Raw genomic sequence first — 13,283 nt, 5'->3', positions numbered from 1 at the left:
TACGCACCAGCCGTTCGGGCAACACAACCTACGGCCGTATTATTTCAAAGTGTACAAAACGAATTAACGATTAAGATTAGCCTTCGCCTTGTAAAAATAAATATCTATACATCGCGAGCACGCCGCTTTGCTGAGTAATTTCAAAACTGTTCACGTCATAGATCGTACTCGAGCTAATGATGTTTAGAACTTCGTTAAAAGTTCCCATGTTTATACTGAAAGCACGCAGCTCACGCACTAACACGCTGTAGTCTTGGACGCATGTTTCCCAAAACCACTGCGTTTGCGTTATCAGCGCAAAGCACAATGTTTGTGCTGGAAAGCAAAACTTCAAACAGTCACCAGACTATATTTAGGGTATCGACACCGTCATCAACAGGCCGAAACGCGATTACTCGAGAGTAAAAGGATGAAATAGCTCCTGACTGAAGTTAAAGCGGAATAAATTGGTTATTGGAAAAGATCGCTTTCGCTTCTATTAGCTGATTTACAAAAGGCAAGAAAATTAATGTTTAATTTTCTTCTATATTTAATAGGAAAATAAAACATGTTTTATGTTACAAGTTATCAATTATTTACGTCTTCATCACGTTTGCGCTATCTATCTAAATTAGCTTATCTCGGAAACGCCTGCATACACGGATCATATTACGGTTTTCACTAATAGATAGGTAGACTGATTCACATTGATGATGTCTGTGCAGATAGGTTTATACAAATTTAGACTGTTGCAGCATTCAGATTGCATAGTATTCAATCCAAAATAATAAACGCATTTTTTTTTCAAGATCTGTTAAAATAATATTTTATGGTCTCTTTATAAATCATGGTCACACCCAGACTCCTAGCTCTATAACTCTTAATTTATCGAGCCGACATCAACGGCTACATCAATTTATATTTTTACTTGTGTTTTGATAGCAATTGCCTTTACTTCTCCCTCTGGGCAATTGTTACATTGTTCAAGATGGTTTCCATTGTAAAGGTAACAAAGGATCATTTTTAATAATAGATAGACGACTATGGTGCAGCCTTTGCTTGCCTAGATGTTAATGGTTGAATAACATCGCAGGGACATTTGTTTTAACTCAAATTCCATTAAAGATTCATCAAAAGCCACAAGATATGTTTAAAGTAAAGCACTGATAGAGTTAGGTTAAAAAATCTTGGTTTATTTGAGTTTTCCAACAGCGAGCACTTACTCTTATCGATTTAACATCGGTGGGAAGGTCAAGTTCGTGGAATCAGTAAGAAAACACCGTTTCCTTCACGTCACTGAAACTAAAACAAGAAACACTGTTATGGTTCTGGGAATACATACAGTGCGTTTCATCGCCGTGCGCCCATCTCGGCTGTACACAGATTGAGATACAAACAAATACAAGGGTGTGATAGAGGGTACAGTTTAAAAAACATGTCAAAGGTCAATACATAAAAACACGAAGTGAAATCGATTTTAATTACGTTAACGTGGTAATTATTCGGTAATAATTGAGACTTCAAAATCTTATCATTTTAGACAAACTACCCATATTTAATGTGTATTTAATAACTTGCTATAAAAGTAAATAAGTAGAGAAAACAGCTACTCGTACCTACTGAATTACAGGAATTATGAAGTCGTCATTAACACCTATACCTTGCAGACAGAAATCCGGATATCGTGGGCGTACCAACTCATTTTCTATTATGAGCTGGTGATTGACAAAATCCTCCAAGATAGTTACACATATGTAATCATTATACTTGGCAACTGCGAGCCAGAAAAACGTTTAATCTAGAGCAGCTTTCAAGCAATTTGTAAGTGGTTTGTAACACGTCTATTACCAGCGTGGTTCAGCTCAGATATTTTATAATAAGCCCGTTAGCTGAGGTGTGACTTGCGTAATGTGTTCCATTACTCCTAGCAAAATATTTCACTCTCAGATTAATTCCACCAACAAAATACTAAATTATACCACCAAAGAAGTACCTCCGTCTATATTTTATATCTTCGCAATGATATTTGGTCAATGTATAAAATTTACCGACAGACACCTTTCCGCCGAATGATTTGCGACGTGTGCTATCCAGAATATTAAACACATAAATTGAATTTATTGCTGGGAACTACTCCTGATCTGAGTCACTACTTCCTCCGTCCGTCCGTCACTCCGATCCTAGCGTAGGAGACGACACCCACTTTCAAATTACACGTAAACCGATACATGTTACAGATAGATCAATCGTCTATTGTACTCCGAATCAATACAAGCGATCAATTTAAACAATTGGATGTACCGACCTTCTAATGAATTATTCCTTTCACTATTCTTAATTTGCAGCATTTAGAACGTTTTTGTTGCAATCCTACGCTGAAGTTAATTTTACTCCAGCCGAGTCGCGAGTGTCATTACCCGTTAAGCGCTACGTTTGTCTCAAAACGCCAACGCGAGTTGTGCAAGCTCGTTTTCACATTAATGCATGTGCATTGATTTCAGGGGGTCCTCAATGCGGCGAGAATACGTCGAGAGTCCCATTGTGTCCATGCTAATGTAATACGATTCACTGCACTTTGATGCGAACATGTCAACCATTAAGTATTGTATGTACCCAACTTGGCTACGTGTGGATTCATTTCAATATCACTATGGGCCTTCCACTTGCGGTTAAGTTCGAAAGTTGTTCCGTATATCAATTTAAGATCCAAAACTGCCGATCGGTATTATGGAAAACACGGAACCATTTACAATCAACAATCGAGACAAGTGTTCCTTATCCTGTTCTTACATACCTGTTGCTTGTGTGGTCTGACGGCATAAGGTGTATGAAAGCCTATTTATATTCCGTACGCAGAGATCCTTTGGTGTAATCGCTTAGGCCTAGTAAACGTGTGAGGCCCCACCTACCTTAACAAAGGATAATAGAGCCACGTTCAGTTGTATGTCATAACTGTTCAGTCATATCTTATCGCAGGACAAGGTAAAATTATGTTTCCCGCTTTCACAATCCGCAAGCACTTCAGCTTAATTTAAAAGGAACCGATTGTCATCGAATGAATGGATTTTTGGTTGGCTAAATAGTGCTCATTTGACATCGCTATATGGAACCTCAAAGTGAAGAGGTAATTTGAAAGTAATCGAGCGTATAATGGCCGCATGATGGGGCGTGGGCAGAAGAGCCGTATCGACGACTGCGCCCGTAAAACACGTCACACTCCATTGAGTAAAGCTAGGGAAACAAATACCGCTTTGTTTTATTAGGAGGAAATTAAAGGACATAAGTAATTGTGGTTTATGACTAAACAGAGGTAAATGTATAACAATTTATACCGCTTGAAAGTAGCCTTGAATAAACTGAAGGGAGATGCAAATCGTTCAGATAACATTATATCCGGTATCAAGAACAACTTTAGTTTGTAAATATTGGCTTGGATACTTGGCCATAAAAACGTGAAAGGCTATCATCACATGTCGAGTGAAGCGCCACAGATGATTGCGTTCAGCTGTCAATTGATAGCCAATAGCCACAGGTCAAACTTCCGACTGACCCGCTCTTGGCTAATGGTTCATTGATAGACGCCAGTTAATCGTAGTAGCTTGATACGTACGCTTGCAAACGTTTGTGAATGAATGCTTGAAACGAGACCATCTCTAGGGATGTCACCTTCTTGACTTATGAGTAACAGAGCAAGCGGACTGCGAAAAATTTCGGCTACTTTCTTCAAATCTATCTATGTTACTTCTAGTAAGTAACTCCCAACCCTCTCCTACTCCAGGTAGTTTGTTTAACATGTCAGGTTTTAATCACTCTATGGCACATGAATGAAGCTATTACATTTTTGCAGACTATATCGTAACTTGCCTTAGGATACCATTAATCATTCGCTAACCGGATGGACTGGCGAATTCAAATGATGGTGTTACGACGGTGAGGTACTTGACATGTCTCGCACACGATAGGCATGATCCATTCTTTTCGTAATAAGAACGTCGTATGTCGATAAATTAAATAATCGAATTTTGGATGCAACTATGCCATTCCCATGTTTCTGATGAAGCAATTAATGGCCATCGGCCATCGTGTGATCAGATCGTTTTTCCGATAAGATCGGATAAATGGCGCTGCTCTAAATTGGTATTGGTTTTGTAATAGATTTTTGGGCTACACAATTACCAGAATAATTACATCTATCTAGGTACCTAATAGAGTTTGAAACACGTCAAATTCAAATAATAATATACCTCGTAAGGTAAGGATTAACGTATTTAATGACGTCAACTTAGACCAAAATGAAACCTAAAATAGACAGCATAAACTAAGCTAAACAATAAGTTGAGAGGCTATCTTTGTGCTGTACCATTACAACGACAAAGATCGTAACAAATCACCGCTTTGCAAGACTAGTTAAAGACTGTAAAGGGCAATCCACATCTATATTAGGCCTTCAAATTGACCGTCGTGACAACCAAAACCAACTCGGCTGACGTCATAGGGATAAATTTGGATGATTCCCACGTCATAATTTTATAATAGATTACTAAATACAATTACTCTATTATCCATTAAGGACTGCCGAGGTCAGCAGCACCAAAAAGGGATACTGTCTGGACGGATACGGTTAATCGTCAAGAAATGAGCGAGTGACAAAAAATTGTTGTGGCCTAACGACCAATCGATACAGGGTTCTTCTCATTTGATTTCATCACGCTCGTAGAGTCGAGTTATTTGTCAAAATATACGAATATACACTCGTAACAACAACCAAGTAGCGTGATTGATTGACACACTGTTAGCTCACTTTACTCATAGTATTTGGTTGTGGTCTAAGTACCTGTGATTGTCTCCATTCAGCATATAAACGTTAATAATGAATAAGTAGAGATACGAATGGCTCATACTTTTATTACGAACGCGTATAGTGAATAAATATTGCCATATCTGAATAATAGCAATCGTTAATGCATTATATTCTCACTAGTTAAAATAATGGAATCGTGATTGAGTTTGAAACAATGCCCATAGTTCTTGGAGCCCGTGGGTTAAAAATGTAATTTATCTGATGAGAGAACGATGAATGGCCGCGCGCGAGCTTTTGGAGCTTTTGTTTTGCTGGGCGGATTGCATTAACACTTGGTGTTGTTTTGGTTTGGCGAGAATCATATTTAAAGTTTGCAAACCAAAAGGTTGCTTTTTTATTTAAGTTTTTTTTTCTTTGACAAAACAACTGAAGCGCAATTTTATACAACGTTTTATTTCTAATATTTTCTGTCATAGGTAGGTGCTTTTTAAAATACAATAGTCATCCTTTTTAGACTAGACGCAGACCACCGATTTTTAGTTGGCCGATAGTTGGGTCCGATTTTAATTTGGAATAATAATTTGTCTAATAAATCCATGTTACAGAAGCTAAGCTATAATACTTACTTCGTTCTATCAAGCCACGTGGAAATCAATACGAATAGACAATAATATGTTTGCTTGTACTCTGTGACTGAATCATGCTTACAACAACGCATATTCAATACGTTATGCTGTTGTTTTCTATAAACAAAAACGCAATTAATCAATTGCATTTTCCTATTTAAACTTAGGTAAACGTATATTTATAGGGTCGTGACACGTTGTGCATAACGACTGGCGCGTATGTTAATGAAACTGTTAATCAAGACATTAATACCTACACACACGATAAATTTCCATATATTATTTATACGCGTTTACATCGATAGAGCTAATTCTTGCAAGTGATTGCGATCATTTAAAGGGCACTGAATAGGTAAAACTCTATCACCCATATTACGGAGGAAGCCCTAAACAATAGGTACCTAATAAAAAACTATTGTATCATTTGGCCAGTTTTCATTTTGTATATCAAAAACTAAGCCTAATAAATAAAGTAGGTAACATTAAGTTATAAAAAAAACAAGATCTAAAAAAGTAGATGACAGAATAAACTTTCGTGGCAAACAATAAAAATATGATCCAAAGCAGAAGGCTAGAACACTAAATGCTCGTTAAACAGTCATCTTAGAGATGAAGAAGACACAAGCGACCCTAAAGGTCCTGTTTAAACAAGCTGTTTTAACAATATAATTAGCGTTGGATACTGCATTTATAGCGTGTAGTTGCAGAATTCATACTAGCGAATGAGCCGTGAACTGAATTGTCTGCAAACATAAAACAACCATCTCGTAAATTGTTCTTAATTTAGTCTAGGTAAATACTAGTCAGTCTTGTCTGAGTCCTAGATACCATTCGGCTCGTTAGCATCAGTGCGCGGCAAAACATAAATCTTCAGAATTTCAGCGATTATTTATATACATGTGATTATAATCACATAATATGTATACAGTTAATTTTAATGATAGCAAAAAGTATAAGATTTGAAATAAACTTAGTTATTTATTTTAAACTAGCGGCCGCCCGCGACTTCGTACGCGTGGATCCCCTTCATCTATCTTACGCGGTTTAAATTTTTTCATACAAATGTTTTTTCCCGCTAACTCCCGTTCCCGTGGGAATCTTGCAATATCCTGTTGCAACTAAGCTTTAAGTTTACTAAGATACCTGCATGCCAAATTTCAAGCGTCTAACATAAGCGGTTTAGATTTTTCATACAAAAGGATTTTCCCGCTAACTCCCGTTCCCGAGGGAATTTCGCAATATCCTATTGCAAGTAAGCTTTAAGTTTACTAAGATACCTGCATGTGAAATTTCAAGCATCTAGCATAAGTGGTTTAGATTTTTCATACAAAAGGATTTTCCCGCTAATTCCCGTTCCCGTGGGAATTCCTAAGTATACTATAACCTGTCCAGGAGTACGAAGAATAATTGTACCAAGTTTCGTTAAAATCCGTCGAGTAGTTTTTAAATTGTTTCTTTAAGGAACAGACAGACAGACAGACAGACAAAAATTTTACTGATTGCATTTTTGGCATCAGTATCACCCCCTGATAGTTAGCTATTTTGAAAATATATTTAATGTACAGAATTGACCACTCTACAGATTTATTATAAGTATAGATTGTAGAATTTAGTAGAGTTAAAAACTTGCTCAAATCGACTGTAAAATCTTTTCTGAAAAACTAATTTTGCTTTCAGTCTGCTGCTGTTATTCACTTTCTCCATTCTTTTCGATGTGTAAAGTCATAGGCCATGATTTAGTTAGCACTGATTTTTAGTCATAACCGACCAAGATACCTACATTTTATGTGCGTATTCTAAAACAAAGCTGCATGCAAAACCAGAATCATAAAACTCGAACGGGCACAACGATCGCTTATTAAGGTCATGTTAAGGAAACCCTTCTTATATCCCACAGAGACTCTCTATAAAGATGCGAATCTAATGACAGTGAGACAGTTGTTCATCATGCAAGTGGCAATACGACAGCACAAATTCTTAAATTACAACCCTCCCACACAACAGCCCACAAGTCGTAGGCCGCCAAAAGTTTGTCCTATGTCTAAACACAACACTGCATTCTTTCGTCGCCATACACCCTTTCTCGAAAAATTTCTGTATAATAAATTAAACACAGCACTAAATATATATCCTAAAATCCTATATGAATGTAAGACAATCCTTAGTAATTACTTATTGGAACTAAATTATCACCAAACGGAAGCACTACTTACACAATAACATTCACTATTCTATACAGCACGAAGCACACATCCATCTCACACTCACACACTATACTTACACTCTTACACAACACTAATCATCTCGCACACACTCTCTCTCTCTCTCACACACACACACAAGCACACAACCACACACACACACACACACACACACACACACACACACACACACACACACACACACACACACACACACACACACACACACACACACACACACACACACACACACACACACACACACACACACACACACACACACACACACACACACACACACACACACACACACACACACACACACACACACACACACACACACACACACACACACACACACACANAAAATTAAACAATAACACACGGTTCGGGCGGAGAGTCTGGAGGCCTGAAATACAGGAATTTCCTAGTTTAGGCTCCAGTCCTCTCCAATATTATGTGTTTACTTACCCTATTTTCAACTTAACAACTCTCAACTTCATTATGTAATGCAATATAGTGAACATGTAATGTTGTGTTGGAAATAAAGAATTTATTTATTTATTTATTATTTATTTATTTAAAGCTCAAACAGCGATTCAATTTCAAGCCTGGATGGCTAGGCTTAAGGCATTTGATTGGTAGAGTTTTAAAATTCAGGACAGTATCTTATGTCTGAGATTGAATCGAGTCTTGTCCATCATTTTGTAACAGACCTTAAATTCTTGACATTGACTGTAACTAGTGATAATGACCTTTCATATTTTTTTACTTCTTAGGTAGCCATTGATAGCTGCCGCTGAGGTGGCCGCGACGTGAATTCCGATGAGTCCTGGCGCCATCCACGGGCTATTAGTATGAAAATCGCGTGACTAATTATTTGTACGTGCACTGTGGTTGCCCTCTTATTTCATATTCGGAGACTTCAATACATGCAACGGAAATCTATGGTGTAGAGTATGCTACATTACATAAGACTTCTTTAAAAAACAATTTAGGTCTTTCAACTTTATTCAAGCAAGCAAAGAACAGCAAACATATCCTTTTACCACGGTAATATTTTACCACGTGGTAGTAACCAAAGTCGGTATATCCTTGTGTCTAGTTGTATGAGGTGCAGACAGCCAACTACGGTCGAGGATTCTGGACTGACGTCGCTAGCAGTCAATCTAGAAATTCACTGTTCAAGGCGATCGCATCAGTATAATGTTATCACACTACTTAGCTGTTTTTCACATTCATCACTTCTTACCGTAGACTAAGTAGACATTTCTTGTTGTGTACCTACGCAGCTACGTTATTCTCATTCTCATGTTTAACTAACTTCCTGTGGACTAAAACTAACGAATTTGTATTAATCACAGCACAGACTTGCTAATTGGTTCCGTCCACGTTATTTGCAAGTTGATGTCAGTTTGTAACGTATCCATCTTACAAATAGCGCGACAGACACGTGCAGACCCCACCCCATAATATGGGAAGTTCCCCTTTTGACGCGAAAGCCGAGCAAAATCAGGTGAAAGTTCATTAAGACCTTACCTAGTCATCGCATTTCTAGATCTTCCTAATTATAGAGCCACGTGTTACTTAGAAGACGGTTTGAATGCTTTTAGTTTTCTTTTCATAGTTTCGTGTCGTGCATTTTCCACAACGGAAATTCCAATTTGTAATATCGTAGCGCTTGCCAGATAATCTAACCATTTGCGCGGGATAAGTCTTTGATTTTACGATACGAATTCATCGCTCAGTCGAATAGATTTACGGTTGTATGGGCTCGAAATACGGGTCGGCCTGTCGTCATGATGTCATTTGTGTTTTATTGCCGAGATATAATAGAGTTGTGGAACAATTTCACTCCAGATTTGCATACAAATGACGTCGATCACTGTCCTTGCATTGTACGAGATCAATGAATATGTAGGCTTGCTACATTGACAGGTACACATTCGGCAGCGAGCAACATATTGATTGAAGGAAAGCTACTCTCTCGCTCTCAATTCGAAAGCTACAAACAAACAATAACTTATTTAGTAACTTATAGGTAAAAAGCTCAGTCAAAATTCAAATCTTAACTTTATAAGAAGTGGGTATAAACTAGACATGAGAAAATTAAAGCATACTAAGTCTTTGCTTGATATTTTTTGCTTTGATTTGGCCACGTTGGAAAAATAAATCACTTATTCAGTGGTCCGTAACTAATGTCGTTCCGTTGTGGGGTTATCGTTTGTTCGTGACAATTTTTTACACCAGTTAATCAGTAGCTTCGAGGCCCTCAAAAAGAACCAGAACCACCGATCTAATTAGGGCCGACGATTGAAAGCTCTTCGATTCCTCGATACAGAATGTTTCTTTACAGACACAATCTTACAAGAGGCTGTACATCACTAACTTCGACTGATATATTAGGCAAGTAGCATATACTGACGGCTACTTGTATGTGATACAAAATTTAAGGATCACGTAAGATTTTAAAATATAGAACAGAGCTGTTGGGTGACATCACGAGTGGCGCCGCACCGCACCAATTGTCGGCAATTGTCTCGTGCTAGTCGCACAGTACGGCGCACGCATAATTTACTGCTTAAGTACTTAATAAAATCATTGCACGCTAATAATTATATTGGCTCCTATTGAATAAACGACATCATAAAACGTATATTGCTTTTATCGCTGATGTAACAATCCGGGCTCTTTGTAACAAGTTTTCTTCCTTTATCTTAAACTGAGCTTTCAGAGGCAATAATGTAGGGAATGATTCATTTTGTGCTAATAAAGACGAGCATAAGGGCATCGTACCCATCAATCAAGGCATTTGCATCAATCAGTTAAAGTTTTAAGAGTCAACTAACGGCATCCCGACGAAATCTGATACCAACTTGACGACCATTGGAAGTACCTACTACAGACAACTCCAGACCCTTAATTGGATGTGGGCATGTGACAGCGTTTGTGATTTATGAAACTACTGAGTGCTAAAATAAGATATCATGTGAGCTAAGTCGTAGTTAAGGCAGGCATGTAAATCGTTATTGCACTTTTTTGCAACTCAAATGCAACCTCGTCCCACTCGGGCAAAGCCAAAATTTAGGTCAAAGGGCAACTGCTAGAAATGGTAGAGTTACCTCTGTCTTCAACATCTAGTTTGTAGAAGTTACTCGTCTACTAACTTTTTAAGAAGGACGTTTGGTTATCTTTTAAAGTGAAATGTCGTTTTAATCGTTACAAATAACAGAGTTGGTGCTTATGAAAACAAAGAGAGCAATCATCACAATCAGCCGTATCATAAAACGTTATTGCATTATTTAATGTATCACGGCCCATAAAAACGTCAAGAAAGCCCTTTGGTATCTTTTATTGCACTTCAGGCGCCTGTGCGTCGTTTCAAATTATTCTTTCCTTAAGAGATTTAACACGTAGTAATGGCTCTGTAGATGTTTCAATGTTGTTATTTTTAGTTCCTTTTGTACCCTTTGCACCACCGGCCTGCACCACTGGTGGTGCAAGGGGTATTTTTTAATCCCCTTTACACCACCAATAGTGCCGCGCTACCATTAACTGTAAAACGATTATCTATATTAATTATAATTTATATAATATTAATATTATAAAGAGGAAACATTTGATTGTTTGTTTATACTGAATAGGTTCCGAAACTACTGGACAGATTTGATAACATATTTTCACTATTAAAATCCAAATAATTTTCTGAGTAACAAAGGCTATTAAATATTTTCAAAAGAGTTACTAAAAATTATGTATTAAGTACCAGGGCAACATAATCATAAAGGAGCTATATCAAATTCTTCTTGGTAGACCCGAGATATAAACATGTATCATAAAATAGCTCCTTTATGGTTATGTTGCCCTGGTACAAATTATTCGTTGTATGTAGGCCCGGGGTATCGTGGGTCTGAAGTGAAATGTTTATAGCCACGTGTTAAGTTTTTCATATTATTTTATTCTTAAGTCATTCAAGTATTTGTGTCTTGTAGTCATCATTTCATGTTGATGAGGTGATGATGAAAGGTAAACAACTCCTAAACGCTGTTTCATGCACACAGCCACGCATCACACATCATGTTATTAGGCTAAACACAAATATAAAAAAACAAAACTGCTGAACTTGACGCTTCAATTTCCCGCCAAGAATTCCCCTCGAAGTTTCAATGCGTTTGTTGCACTGCAATAAATAAATTAAAACTTTTAGGTAGGTTTTGATTAATTTATTATAACATTACAGTCTACTACTAGTTTTACAGTCGATGGCAGCACAGCACTATTTGTTGGTGGTGCAAGAGGGATTTAAAAATACCCTTTGCACCACCAGTGGTGCAGGCCGGTGCGGTGGTGCAAAGGGTACAAAAGGTTTTTAGTTTAGGTACTAAAATGTACCTACAATCTTCCTGTTTTCCCAAAACTAGACATAATTAATTTCCTGTTCGTTTCTATGCAATTCCATGAGAAATAGTTGCAATAAACTTATTGAGTATTGAGTATTGAATAGTTGATTTCAACCGCACTCTTTGGAATCCCTGGCGTCCAGCCAAGGAGCCGTCTCGAATTTTACGAAAATGCACTGTATCTATTTGCATTTTATATCTGAACACTTAACTGCGGTTTTCAGCGTCCGCGGCCCGGTTGATGTGCGAATTTGTAATTTTACGCAATGCAAACTCAAGCGGTAAGCACTTTCAATTCAATTTAAAGTTTTCTTTATCGGTGAGTTCTTACTTTCATATTAAGTTGAGTTCCAACCAAGATTAGGTACTTAGGTAGGTAGGTCTACTTAGTACAAAAGTTGGTCTATTTCTAAAGTTTCAGAGCTTTCAGACATCAAGGGAACGCAAGATACAAGCAAAATCCGTATGATTTATTAATATTATAAAGTTCAACGGGTTCGTCGACCGCATCGTTTGCTGGAAAAGCAATAAAAAATAATATTCACGTCTCGTCAAACCGAAACCAGCAATTTCGCGGCGTTCAGCTGCCGATATCTGACCCATTTTTTCTAAAACCAGCTCCGGCCAACGCTTTTAGTTCCATGCGAAAATAACCAAGTCGTCAAGAGTTTTCTTGCTCCAGTAGCCGACATTAGTGTACGGAAGCTATCGCAAATTTTATTACACATTTAACTTTATTTTTCCTTACGCGAATCTGCGAGCCTACCTAAAGGTAGGTAGGTACTTACCCAGTTATAGATAGATACCAAATCGACCTGCAAGATTTACCTCATGGTTGTTGAGACCCAAAGTGCAGCATTGGAGAGACTGCATGCCTGCATGGTCACGTTTCAGCAACTCAAGTTAAAATAAAATAACGTCTGGCTTATGTAAAAACAAAGCTTTAGAAATACAATTCATGCTGTTTACCTACCTAATTTAATAAGCCTATCTATCTTACACCTTTACGACACTGTCACTACAGAACAGGCGACTATAGCCCAATAGTGTCGGTGTCGGGTCAGATACGAGGATCGTGGGTTCGAACCCCGCCGCGGTGTACCACCACCGCCACTCATTCATCCTACAATTATGCATGTTTATTTATCGGTAGGCTAGGGACTGGTTGGTAATGATAATATGAAGTGGCGCCCCAAAAACTTAGTAGGTACTTAGCTAAGTACCTGTTATACTTTAAGTTAAGACATCATTACGTACTTACAACACTTTTAAGCCA

Source organism: Ostrinia furnacalis, unplaced genomic scaffold (genome assembly GCF_004193835.3).
Source record: "Ostrinia furnacalis isolate ACB-3 unplaced genomic scaffold, ASM419383v2 OfSCF3526, whole genome shotgun sequence".
Classification (NCBI taxonomy): Eukaryota; Metazoa; Arthropoda; class Insecta; order Lepidoptera; family Crambidae; genus Ostrinia; species Ostrinia furnacalis.
This window is presented reverse-complemented; position numbering follows the sequence as displayed.